The following is a 13292-nucleotide window of genomic DNA, read 5'->3' as shown; positions in this document are numbered from 1 at the left end:
ACAGTTAATAAGCAGATAGTGATAGCCAAATGTACCCAGAAAGAACTAAATGAAAATGTGATGGCAAGAAGAAAATGATTCCTTACTTTACTACTATGAAAGTTACCTTTCTCTTAAAACTACAAAATATTCAAAACACTCACCCTATTTGGGGAAATACTGGAACTTAACACATTTAATATTAGAATAAATTTTACACCATATTAAAAATTTGTCACATCATGACTGTAAAATTGTATCTTTGAATTTAGTCGATTTGACCTCTCGCTGTCAAAGCCGTGGTAGCAATGTCTCGGACGCGTATGTGTCTCATTAGCTGGCCGGTTCACATCGCTTATCGCGAGCCGGGTGACGTAGTCCTTTGTATTCGCATCTAGTTTTACCTAATAGCAAATGCAGTCGTCAATTCTGTTTGTTCGTAGATTTATTTTGTATATATTAGTTTTCAAGGTTTTTGTGTATATTTTTTTTAGATAATAAGTATGAAATGTGTATTATAGTAGTTTATAGTTATATTTAGGTTTAAGTTTATTTCTTATTTTGTAGAATTTTAATTGGAAATAACGGTAAACCGTTACAATGCAATTACAGACTCTAAGTTGCACGATTTACATTATTAGATAATAAAAAATAAACATTTGTATGTTCTAAGTTCTAAGTGACCTAAATTTTCCCTACTTCAGTCAAAATGTTATTTAAAACTAACCATCCTCTAGTGTGAAAAAAATAGTCATATCTTCTTCTACATTTATTCTACATTTATAAGGTAGACATTATATAGTGTTAGAAGACATAGAGAACGTTTTTCAAACATACAGCTTAATTTCATAATGAATTATAGCAAAATAACTAGAAAAGTTTCTGAGAACCGTCATCACCATACACATGAAATCATCACCGGTCGTCATTTTTTCCCGGTGATGATGGGTATGGTGTTGACGATTTGAGAGTTTCTTGTTTTTATTTCTAGAATACGAATAATAGAAGTTAATGTCTATGCTACACAATAAACTTCATGTACTTTGCCATTCATTTCAATAATTATTTCTAATATATCATTTGTAACTTTTTTAAACCAAAGCATAACGGTGATGATGCTCTGTTGTGACAAACTACGTTTCACAAATTTGTTCGTAATATTTCTCACGATTCAATGATGTGACTTTATAGTGAAATCATTTTTGGCATTCTATATTAAAGTGAAAAATAGGGCAAGGACCTTTAGCGGTATTTCGTTGTTCATACACGGAGATAAGCTCACATTGACATTACCATGACGGTGTTGACGAATATTCGTGACAAAATTTTAAATATTTTTAAATGTACTTTCTCGGTGAAGGAATTATTGCATATTTTCCCATGTGTTAAACAACAACATGGAAAAGATATAAGTAAAAGAAAAATCGCAATCGTACGATAGGTATGCTATAATTTTCACTGCAAACAATAAGGTTCAGATTTTTCCGGTAGAACGGTGATGATTTTAGACACATAAAACATTTTATATAAAAAAAAACTATTAAGTTATTGGAGATGGTAATTGAAGGAACATGAAGATAATAATTCTTAAAAACATATAAAAAAGTTGCAACTCGCACAACCTACTAGTTTTTTTTTATAAAGACCGAACCATAAGTTTTCGCAGGATTTTGAAATCCACCCATCAACAAAAAGCTAAATTAAAATGGCGTATTACATCAGCTATGTTGAATAATATATACCTATCAAATTTTTACTCGTATTTATCAATAATCATCATCATCACCCCACGCAGACAAAGTCGGGGCAGAAGCTAGTATAAAATGAAAAATAAATTATAATACCTATTATTATACCTACTAAAGAAAACGTGACCAAGCCCACCGGTGGGCCGAAATGGAATCGGCATCTTTAGCTTACTCGGCTAACATCCCGACCACAGCGACCACTAGACCACTGTGGGTACTCTACTTTAAAACACAAAACAAAAGAAAAATTCCCTAGTTGTGAAGAAATAAAGTCAAAAAACTGGTATAAATTATGTAGTCGCGAAACCGAATAAAAAATTCAGAACCATCAGAACATGCGATGTTTCGTGACACTTTTATGTCACTAGTTTTAATTTCGGACATGGCCCTCGGACTAGCATTTGGTTAACAATTTTAATCCAATCGTGACACGTGAGTTTGTTCAAACTTCGTAGGTAATTTAATAAAGTTATTAATTTCTTACCCTTATTCATAAACGCGCTACAAACCTCAATTAGTTAATACCTAATCGTTTTAATTTTTCACAAGCAGAAACGTCTGCGAACGATGCTATTAAGGTCCCTTTGACCTATAATATGGTGGAAAGATTTGCTGGCTATGGATGAGGTCTTGGTGACTCAGATGGCAGAGCGCTGGAGTATCGATCCAGAGACCATGAGTTCAAGTCTCACCCAAGACAGTAATTTTTCCACTTTTAAACCTAATGGTTTGTCTTTATCTGTCCTTTTGACTTATGTATTTGTAAGAAAGGGATAAAACATAATTGAACTAAATTAGGCCCGTAAAGTTTTATGAATAAGGGCGATTGTGCACTACAATGAATTTTACTGTCCGGCAGTCCGAGTTTTTACGGTCCGATATGGCACGCCATTAAATGTATATAGTAGCTTGTGCACTAGACGTAATTTTACCATCCGACATTTTACTTTTCCCAATTCCGGACAGTTTTTTTCCGGTCCGAGATGACAGCTATGAAAAACGTGTTTATGCTTGTGCACTGCGTCTGGAATTAGTATTATTCATGACTTGGCCGGGCGGGGCGGGCTAGGGGAGTGTGTTTCATGCCACTGCGCCGCACCTGCGAGTAAAAAGACGGATAAGTGCATAAGCCAATCATCCGTTTTTTTCATGCCAGTGCGCCGCGCCTGCGACTCCTGCGAGTAAATAGACGGACAAGTGCACAAGCCAACCATCCGTTTTTTTCATGCCATATCGGACCATGAAAACTCGGACTGCCGGACAGTAAAATTCATTGTAGTGCACAATCGCCCTTAAGGCGATTGGCTTGTGCACTTGTCCGTGTTTTTACTCGCAGGTGCGGCACAGTGGCATGAAACACACACCCCTCCTAGCCCGCCCCCGCCCGGCCAAGTCATGAATAATACTAATTCCAGACGCAGTGCACAAGCATAAACACGTTTTTCATAGCTGTCATCTCGGACCCGAAAAAAACTGTCCGGAATGGGGAAAAGTAAAATGTCGGACGGTAAAATTACGTCTAGTGCACAAGCTACTATATACATTTAATGGCGTGCCATATCGGACCGTAAAAACTCGGACTGCCGGACAGTAAAATTCATTGTACTTAGTGCACAATCGCCCTTAGGGGGTTAAACTGTAACGGCTTTTTAATATCCATCAACGATTATACAAAATGAAGAAACTGTAAATACGAGTATGCTAAATAGTCTTATTGCCATGTGTGTAAGGCACTTAATAAGCATATTTTTGAAGTTGAACTGTACTTTTCTACTTATGCAATTTGTCACTTGTACCTTTATGAAGTATACATAAGTAGGTACCTATAAGTTTTATGTTAGTAAAATTGACTAAAAAATCGTACAAATGTCTAGGTCTGGCTACTGAAATATTACACAAATGTTTGGCGGGAAATTCAAAAAATCTTGGGCTGGTCACACTTTGTGTAGTAGGAATTATAGTTTTGATGCTAGAAAATATTTTTGATTTTCTGTGCACACGTAAGGTCCCTGGGGATACAAGTTAAATATACGTTGACGTGCACTCAAAGTCAGCTCACATAATTTCTACCACTATGTAAAGTATAGTCAACGATAAACACATATGTTAACACTTTCTCACCATATACCATTGTAACAAGGCGAAAAAAGAAATGTAGTGTAAATAAGACCTAGCTCGATAATACCGTAATATTAATCCATCACAAAAAAAAATACATAAGTACTATGCCAAATATGCTAAATGCTAAGTATCAAAATATTTATAGAGCACCAACCTCTTAATTTGTTTAGGAGTTGTAAACATTGCAGTTTTTCGTTATACAACGCTACACGTCGACTTCACACATTGTCGTAATTATTTACGAGCTTAAATAATAGTTTGCGAACCTCACTCAGTATAGACATTATTAATATTATTTAAAATAAACCCCATATAAACCCCTTATAAACCGTAAACAATTGGAATGAATGACTTAAATTGATAACTGACTTTTAGCTTTTTTTTTAAATCATAGACAATTGGTGATACAACAACGAAATATCTGTCAACAATTTTTGGCTAGCCAGACTCTACGAGCAGCATCATAAAACAAACTAATATAAAACCTATAAATAGAGGTCCTATTAACCCGTCCTATATAATAAACTCTCTACCCTCTAGGGTCAGTCGTTAGGGTAAAGTAGGCAAGTATTTAACTCACACCCGCGTAAACTACAGTACGGTTACCACCAGTTTGTCACTGACATAAACGCCGTCGAGAACGTAATTTACTTTCTATACATCCCGTTTGCACTTATATGCGAGTGCGAGCGAGATGTATAGAAAGTAAATTACGTTCTCGACGGCGTTTATGTCAGTGACAAACTGATGGTAACCGTACTGTTGCCACAATTTACTGGCCATTCGTAAACCTTATTACAACGAGATAAGGTTTACCTATTGCTTTTAGTAGGAAAGAATACCTTGAAACTTGTTTTGGAAATACAGTAAACTTCAACTTCTACTTCAACTTCAACATTTATTCAGCAAATAGGCCACAAGGGCACTTTTACACGTCAACATTGAATTTTATTTACATACAAGCAAAAGTAATAATAATACATTAACAATTATACAATACCACTAACTACAACTAACCAATTCAAACTAGCGTAACTAACGTATTACAATTACTTAGAGATGTAGGTATAGAAAAAAAACTATAATAATAATATAAAAAGATCGATAGATAGATAGATAGATCGGTCGCAGCGCCGGACCGTGCTCGTCGACTTCACCATCCCCCATGATGAGAATCTCGTGAAGGCCGAGAAGGACAAGTCCAGCAAGTACCTAGACTTAGCTCACGAGATAACCGCCATGTGGGATGTTGACTCGACGATCATTGTTCCAGAGTCGTGTCGGCGAACGGTCTCATAGCGAAGAGTCTCGACCAACACCTAGAGAGACTCTCGCTGGGTGGTTGGATCAAGGGTCAGATGCAGAAGGCGGTAATTTTGGACACGGCGCGTATAGTATGTCGATTCCTCACTCTGCGGCCCTGACCACCGGCAGCTTGGGGCCTGCCCCGCTGCCGGCGGCACCCTAGGTTAGGTTTTTTATAATGTGTTTATATGTATTTTTTATTGTTCCTAACTTAAGAAGAAAAATAAATAGAGAGAATATAAAAAATACAGATACAAAAAAACATTTACTATGGCTCCTAGTAATTCGGCGTTCGCCAATCCGGCATGCCCAGTAATCCGGGAATTAGCGACTAAGTTCACCCGCTCTATAATCCGGCAAAGTTTATATTTCCCGTTCAAATCCAATAATCCGGTAGTAGGTACCGAAATATTTCAATTTCAATAGGGAGTAAATTCCAGGCACACGATTATCATTATCATTGAACATACTTACCTAGTAAAATTTAAAATGTAAGCGAGATAACGTATAGGCGAATAAGACTTCAATGGAAATTCTGTTCCTATTAAATCATTTTTATTACAGCATAAAACGTGAAACTTCTTAATTACTGGCACACGAGGGAAGCCTGTATAATCTACGTCAAACGTACCTAATCCCTGGAGAAGGGTTACGGTGATTAAGCCGCTTAGCATATTAATTAATAAATACGTACCTACTAATACCTGTACCCGTACAGCTAGCATCAGTTTGACACTGACATATTCGCTAGCGTGTAGCGTGTGCGTAACTTACTTTCTATGCACCTCCCTCGTACTCGCATATTAGTGCGAGCTACATGTATAGAAAGTAAGTTTTAATGACATTTTGTACAAGAAGTGTGAAAAGAGTATCCAAATCTCTTGCGACGGAATAAGTGCCTATACATAAACACGGTAAGTTACCGCTTAGAATGCAGATCGCTTGTTTTTACGGACCTTACTGTCACGCTCTTGAGACGGCGGGTATGAATATTTCTTAGAATTGTTGAATATAAAGGCCACCCCACACTAGCGTCACCCGGGCGTCAACGTCTAATCAACTCTATGGCTGCTGCTCGACGCAACGTTAGCGCAACTGAGCAGCGACGCCATTATCCATAGCTCTGGAGCCCGTAGAAAACATGCCAATCGCTAACGCTCCATAGCGAACGAAACGCAACTGTCACACTAATATGGAAGAGTGATAGAGAGACACAAAGCGATTCGATGGCGAACCGCAAGCGATTGCCACCTTGGCTAGGCAGCCTGCCTAGAGACTGCGCTCAAAAAATGCTAGTGTGGGGTAGCCCGAAGAGTCACACATAGCCACCGCCATGAAATCGAAGTTACAGATGTAGAGCATAATTGTTTTCCATCATACTTTCTCGGAAACGTTCGTATTTGTCATGCTACTTCAGTCAACATCAGTACTTTTTGTACCGAGGCTGAGTGAAATAGCAAGACACGTTCGTACGTATCCGTGAAAATACGATGGAAAATAATTATGTACTACATCTGTCTGTATTTACGCTCTCATTTTAAAACGAGATTCTGAAATAACATCAAAGTTGACATGAACATCTTTATCCTATACCTACTATACAGAGTGAGTCGTGTATACAGTGTATACTTTGTATACCAAAGGGCCGGTGAAGGCCACACGCTATGTATCCGCAAATGAAATGTTTACGATTCTAAAGGTGTGAATTCTTTTATGAGGACGCCCACGATTGCTCTGTTATTTGGGTAGATGGGAGGGGAGTTTAAAGGGTCGTTATCCTACGAACAGCTTCGAAAAACGAATGAACGAGTCCTGTGGGCTCAGCACGGTTCCATTTTTATCGTCTATCACTATGCGCGTCCCTTTCGCACTTACATACTTGTTAGAACGTGACAGGCATGGTGACAAGGGATAAAAACGCGACCGTGCTACGCCGCCTGGGAAGGAAAATCGTTTATAGTGAATGGGCTCCGTGAGTCATGCAATGCCATGAAATAAAATAAATCAATAGTAGGTGCATTTGAATTTAAATTTCCGAATGGTGACAGACGATATATTAGACTACAAGAGTTAACCTACCTACAATTTTCAGAGCAATGAAACTTATCATCTCACTTTGCTAGCATCCGGTTTATTAGAACCAAGTCGCCTGGCAGCTGTTCATCAACTTAATTTTATGCACAGCCTTGTCTTTTACAAAATCTTATCCTAATCTTAAAACGTTTTTTATAAGTAAAAGAGTCGAACCGATTAACTTTGAAGCTTGTAGATTGAATAATACATGAGCCATTAGAGGGGCTCTTGTTTTTCATAAATCGATTTATATTTTGCCATCCTCTTTGCCCAACAATGGTCTTTTTCAGGGCAAATTTAAACATGTGTATGGTAATTGTCAATATTGTCATGATACGATTTGAAAATTGCAAAATCTCACGTAAGTAAAACAAGTATTTGATATCACATACTCATTGACAAATTTGAACAGAAACGGCTTTGGACAGAGTAACATGGCGGTCTTTGGTGTCGGAGGCCAAGATCCACTTCAGGTCATTGCGCCACAGCAGTATTGACAAATTTAGAGGAATGCAAAAAAGTTTAAGTATTTCTGATTTTGAAATTACTTTAGGTGCTGTAATCCAGTAATCAATCCTTTTTTTATGCGTTCCTGAGACTAGAATCAAAGCCTTTTGATTGTCTAAGTTTTACTAGTATAATTTAATATATTGGGTGGGTGGTATGTGATTGAGACCAGGGCCCTAGGGCATATGCCGCCCCTGGCGTATTGCATTTTATTTTTCTTCCTTGACTTCTGGGGCGGCGAAACGTATTGGCCCGGGGCGTCAAATTTCAAAATACGCCCCTGATTAAGACCATGAAAATCAACAGGTGAGTTACAAGGCAAAACTTGCGCATCATTAATCATCATTCTTAGCGTGTGGAAACTGGAAATTTAAACACATGTGCCACAAGGTCTATGTAAATAAAATTATGTCCCTATTATTTATTCAGAAGCACTCTTAGCGAGAATCGAATGAGCTGTTAATACATATTCTGAAAAGGCAAGCCAGTGAAAATCGGATTCAATAGACGCCTCGCCAGGTTAAAGATTCCGGGCTTTATTTTAGCAGCTTATCTTGAGCAGCAGGGCTGCTATTCCGATCCAGTCAATCGTTAGTCTTTGACAACCTAATATAAGTTTACCTCGAGATAAATGACAAGCTCGCTCCATCGTAGGCCACGTCTACGCCTCGGCTTGCCTGTGGCCATGTGGCCATTTATAATTAAAAAAAAAAAGACAAGCTTTATATAATTGGTCAACACACGAATAAAAAGAGTATGAATTTCTGTGTTCTCTTTTAAGAGAGGGGGACAGCGAAATGTCATCTCGCTCGAATCTGGAGCAGCCTACTGAGGAAGTAATACTAACGCCGGGCCGCGCGCTTGTTTGCCACCGGCGCAAAAATCTCTGGCGGCCTAGCCAAGGTGACAATCGCTTGCGCTTGTCTATCGAATCGCTTTGTGTTTCTCTATCACTCTTCTATATTAGTGTGACAGTGACAGTTGCGTTTCGTTCGCCACGGAGCGTTAGCGATTGGCATGTTGTATACGGGGCCTGTAGGCACCATTTTCGTTTATTGAAGTGGGCAGTAAAAAGTATTTGTATTGTACTATTTGTACTGTATTATTAAATTATTATGGATCTCGACTGAGCGTTCGACTAGCCTTGACTCGCTAAGCAATGACAATACGCGGCCCGGAAACTGTCGACTATGCAAGCTGACACTTGGGACACCGCCTGAATGCCCTGGAATCTAGAGCATCTAAAATCTAGATTCTACCGGAGAGGCTTTACGCAGATCGCAATGGATTCTATTTGACGCCAAGTCTATTAACTGTGACATTGCTCTCTGAGTGCTCGCTCTAACGTTATTGAATAGGGCCTGTTAAGACGAAACAGGAGCTGAGTTTTAAATATTTTAGGTAAATATACCCGTCTCGCTAACGGAAGCGGCACCTAAAAGTAGTGCGATAAGGACAAGGCGAAAAATCCTGCGTAAAAATCTCAAAAATCGAGGTTTCGTACTCCTCTGTTTCCTCCTCCAAAACTTAACCAATCGTAACCAAATTTGGAAATCTAAATGATTATGAAATTATCAGTGTCGGAACGTTTTGCTTTTTTGGCTAATTGATATCAGTTTTGAATGCCACGCCTCTCATTGCGGCATAGTCAATTAGGCCATTTTGGCCATTTTTGAAGGGCTCTAGCGCCTTAAAAAACAAAAATATCAAAAAAAGCAAAACGGTCCGACATAGATATTGACAATATTAATCTGTGTTGAAAAAATCATTGCTCTAGCTTCAAAAACCACGGAGGAAAACGAGAAGTACGTTTGTATGGAGAAATGACCACTCCCGTTGGCTCTTAAGACATTGATTAATGTTAAGTGCGAGTTCATACTATTGCTACTTGCGTTTAGTTTAGTGGCAAATCTGTGTGGCGAACGAAGTCGCGTACAGCTAATAGTCTGTATCTTTAGGTATTTAAATAAAAGTAAACAAACGATTTGTACATTTTCGGGTAGTTATAACCGTGGTTATAACATTTATTGGTTAACCGACCAATTACAAAACCGCCTGGATCAGTCACTAACGACCGGACTTAACCTACATTATTTTATCGTGTAAAGTTTTCATCTACCCTCAACTGGCTTGACAAGCCATTTGAGGGTAGATTTTGTTTAGGTACTTTTATTTAAATAAAATGTACAGAATAAAAGCAATGTAATTTTCAACAAAGCCACGTTATGTAAATCAAGGGCCAACAGCTCAGTTGTCATAACGACATACGATTTCCTTAGTATTTTATTTTATTTGACTTGCTATATTTCAGACGAGGGACGGGATATCTACCTATTTGAAGTTATAAATCTACTCTTGATTTAATATTGATATTTTAAATTTCGCAGTTCATCTGACGCTCACTACTTCAGTCGGACCACGCTAAGTTTTCATACCATGGGCTACGTCAAGGGTCCATATTGGGTTTCATACAAGTTTAAGTCATATCTTTGATGCGCATAACAATTTGTGTCATAATCATCATTGCGCATACAAATAAAAAGTCATATTATATTATGTCATACATTTTTAGCCATAATATTTGATGACATACTCAGCAGTTGTCATAATGTATATTTTTTGTGCATTTAGGATTAATTATAATGAATCAAATGTCATACCAACTAAAAGCATTTTTGTCGATACTTATAATGTTTTTACGTATAACGTTTTGTTACTTTTGTAGCATAATAATTTTCAACCATAATGGTTTAAGGCATACTTAGTTATTGATAGCCCTAATCTCCGTCCAAACACTTAATTCGACGGAGCCCCGCTCACGCGGGGCTCCTATTTCTGCGTAGTTTGCCCTTCGGGCATCTAAAGAAACCTAACGAACCTAACTTACCTACTAAATATTTGAATAAATCTATATCTATGATTAGTTTCTTTTATAAAACCGTTTCTCCTAGTGGAGGGGGCTCCTCTCCTTGGGTCTCCTCTTTTATACGGTCTTTCTGTGGTTATGATTATGACTAAAGTAATATTTGCTTCATAGGTTGCTCACAACCATACATATTTATTGTTCATGCTTGTAACATTTACGAAAAAACACTAAAAATATGACTTATTTTTTTATGTCTATATTAATACTATTCACTGCACTACTTCGAACGAAAAACAATTATGGATATCAAGCAGATGACTTAAAATCTTATGCAAATTAAATTAATGACCATAAAATATATGTCATAACTCATTTATGACAAAAACCCAGTTATGCTCAGGAATCATTCTGACTAAAGATTTTTATGACTTACAATTTCATGCATAAAGTGTTATGACAAGTAAAAATATGACAAAAGTTGTTATGCGACCAGAGGGAGTCCCCTACGTCAAACATGGCGCTCCTATGGGATTTGGTATGCATTGTCACTGCCAAGTCAGTGCAAACTAAAGGGGCCCAACAGATTACCAGTTCGCCGGACGATATCAGTCTGTCAGTTAAACGCAAAATTTTACAGCTCCGAACAACTGACAGGCTGATATCGTCCGGTAATCTGTGGGCCCCTTTAGCGTAGTCGGAGTTTACAAGCACGAGCCTCTGCGAATAATATCTCAATATCAAACCAAGATAGAATGATTAAAGTTTGAATAAGCCCCCGGCTCGTGAATACGTTGTCTTGGAACAAAATCCAGCCATATTTCATTCGAGAAGCTAACGGCAGCGCCTATACAACGCGCGGGAAAATGCCTCTCCTGACTTCCCGCGCAGTAGATAGAAAATACCGGTAGATTAGATTAGATTAGATTAGACATATTTATTTCTTAAAGAAAAAGACACAGTATTTTACACAAAAGGATAATAAAACAAAGGCTTTCACTAAAAGAGCGTCAACTTAACATTAACATTAAAAACAGAAAATTAAAAACATAAAAGAATATAAAATTAATAAATAAAACAATGTCACAAAAAAGAAGAAAATGTCAATGTAAGTATACTTAGCCAGTGCTTAGGTATCCGATCCCTGGACTGTATGAACCATAGCAATACGTAGGAGGTACCACCATAGAATACCGATGACAGCGATTTAACAGATTATCTATAATATATGGCATATACATTAGATAATATGCAGTTGAAATTAAAGTTGAAATTTGAAGTCGAAAAGTCTTCAAAGTACCTGTAAGATTGGATAATGCAAAATAAGTTATTAAGTAGTAAGGTTCGTGCTTGTGACGAAAAAGGAATTGATTCTCTTCAATCACCAAAATTGGCTCAGTAGTTTTGATTATATGGTACAAAACATGGCCTTCATACTTAAATACATAGGGTAAATAAAATTATAACCGTCGGAGTCAGAAAAAAATAAAGCCTAAACCTTTTAGGACTACTGTTGTAAAACTATACAATGCGGCCTGAAGGTGCGATAACGGATACAAAGTGCTCCTGAATGATCGCATTACCTTTCGGGGATCCTTTTTATAAAATGGCAACCTTTTGTCCTTCACTCTTATTGGTACTTGTACTTTTTTTTTTTCATTTTTCTAGTGTAACACTTTAAACTCTCGCGGTTTCTACACATATTTAATTACGCGATATGATTTCATTGTTTTTACCTTAAATTCCGACGTTTCAGCTGAGTTGCATCACGAAAATACGTTGAGTTGTGGTCACGAAAAGACTTTCCGTTCGTGTAATTAAATATATTTTCTAGTGATTCAGATATGCGTCTTTCTTTTATCACTATTGTTTCGTTGAAAAAATTGACAGTGTAATCTCGTAGCTATAGGTAATCCGAATAGGTGGGCTAGTATAGCTGTCGTAGTCAGATCGTATAATCCGCCGTATTACATTACGGCTAGCCGTTATCAAAAACAGGGGCGTTTTGAAATGCGGCGGTTCGACGATTAGCCGGATTGTCATTGCGATACGTTCTTCAATAAGGCGGCCAACGTTTAGCCGCATCGTACTACTATTTTAGATTGTAGAGTGACCAGTTCTTTCGGTCGCCTACGTAACCGGAGTTTGACAATATTTGCAATTTAATTTATTTTTACCATGGTCCCACCGCACTACATGTGTTTCTTTTCCAAAACATTTCCTTCACAACTTAAATAGACGGAGCCCCGCAAGCGGGGCTCCTATTTCTGGGCGGTTTGCCCTTCGGGCATCTGAAGCTACCTAACGAACCTAACCTACTTACCTACCTACGCTTTTTTCCCCAAAGTGTAATGTTTTCACGGACGTCTCACTAAATCAATAGGTAGGTAGGTTAGGTTCGTTAGGTAGCTTCAGATGCCCGAAGGGCAAACCGCTCAGAAATAGGAGCCCCGCGAAGCGAGGCTCCGTCTAGTTAAGTTGCGAAAGAAATGTTTTTTGAAAAGAAACAGTCCGACGAACTCCAGATTTGATGGACACCCCAGCGTTTGTCAGGCAGCGCCACGGGTGTTAAAAATGGGAACTAAAAACTGTCAAAGCGGCGGCTAATGACTTGCTGTATTACATTACGGCTAGCCGTGTTGAAGAACGTATGGCGCCGAATACATTCCGGCGGATTCTCATTCAGCCGCATTCAA

The 13292-nt window shown here is 38.1% G+C and overlaps 1 protein-coding gene and 1 long non-coding RNA gene across 4 annotated transcripts in view; one reads left to right on the top strand and one right to left on the bottom strand.

Moving 5' to 3' along the window:
• LOC134802926 (uncharacterized) overlaps nucleotides 1-13292 on the top strand; it is a 183453-nt gene that overhangs the window by 127455 nt on the left and 42706 nt on the right. The window lies entirely within an intron of this gene.
• Nucleotides 1-13292, bottom strand: part of LOC134802371 (multiple C2 and transmembrane domain-containing protein) — a 147195-nt gene that overhangs the window by 104823 nt on the left and 29080 nt on the right. The window lies entirely within an intron of this gene.

The sequence above is a fragment of the Cydia splendana genome, chromosome 2 (genome assembly GCF_910591565.1).
Source record: "Cydia splendana chromosome 2, ilCydSple1.2, whole genome shotgun sequence".
Classification (NCBI taxonomy): domain Eukaryota; kingdom Metazoa; phylum Arthropoda; class Insecta; order Lepidoptera; family Tortricidae; genus Cydia; species Cydia splendana.
This window is presented reverse-complemented; position numbering and strand designations above follow the sequence as displayed.